This window comes from Priapulus caudatus, unplaced genomic scaffold (assembly GCF_000485595.1).
Source record: "Priapulus caudatus unplaced genomic scaffold, Priapulus_caudatus-5.0.1 Scaffold6, whole genome shotgun sequence".
NCBI lineage: Eukaryota > Metazoa > Priapulida > Priapulimorpha > Priapulimorphida > Priapulidae > Priapulus > Priapulus caudatus.
This window is the reverse complement of record NW_014577067.1, coordinates 73,276-74,088: the sequence shown is the minus strand read 5'-3', so window position 1 is coordinate 74,088 and position 813 is coordinate 73,276. Positions and strand designations below refer to the sequence as shown.

General features: G+C 43.5%; 1 protein-coding gene across 1 annotated transcript in view; it reads right to left on the bottom strand.

The window, feature by feature from the left end:
- The window catches only part of LOC106805038, a 22,567-nt gene that overhangs the window by 2,878 nt on the left and 18,876 nt on the right, over positions 1-813 (bottom strand). The gene's annotated exons all lie outside the window — the stretch shown is intronic.

Genomic DNA, 813 nt, shown 5'->3' with positions numbered 1-813 from the left:
GGTCTCCATGGCTGCTATCACTTTCTGGACCATCTCTGCATCCCTTGCCACTAGGGTTGTTCGATATTAGTTCAATAAAGTGTAGTTTATAGATGGAAGAACAGTGATTTGCGAGGCGGTACCCAGTGGGCAAGACTCCTCAAGAATCCTCTGGTAATCGCTCCCAATGTAGACGTCTGCGAGGGTATTGACGAGGTTCGTTTCACACACTGAATTTCCTTACGATTTTCCATGTATATACTGTAATATGATATGTACTGAACCCAAAATATACCTTAACGGCTCATAGACTGTTGATATGTAAGAAAATGTTGGACAAGTAAAATCAAAATTCGGACAAGGAAAGATTGCTTCTTGTTGCCAGACAGGACAACCAGAGCTGACTAGTCGATCCTAACCGGTAGTCTGTGATAGCCACTTAAAGTGCCCTTATCTCTTGTCATGACTATCTGATCGCAAAAATGACTGCATCAGTTGTCTTCCCATGCCTGCAAACCTATAGAAAGAGGTACTATATGACCAAGTTTATCACTGCCATGATAATGACATTGAATTTAACGAAGATCGTAACCGGAAGTCGATAATGGCCACTTCCGGTCACTTTGAAATTGTGATAAATAGACTCAGCATCATCCCAAACCCCTGAAATGACGCCAGGATCGTGATAATAGGTTCATTATTAGCAGAAACAGGCCCGGGGTCAGTCAGGGGGTCATGGGAAAGAAAAGCCCCTCCCCCCCGGGGGGTCGAGGGGTTGGAAAATTTGATCCCCACCATTTTCTGGTAGTTTGAAACTAAATCAACTCAATAAAG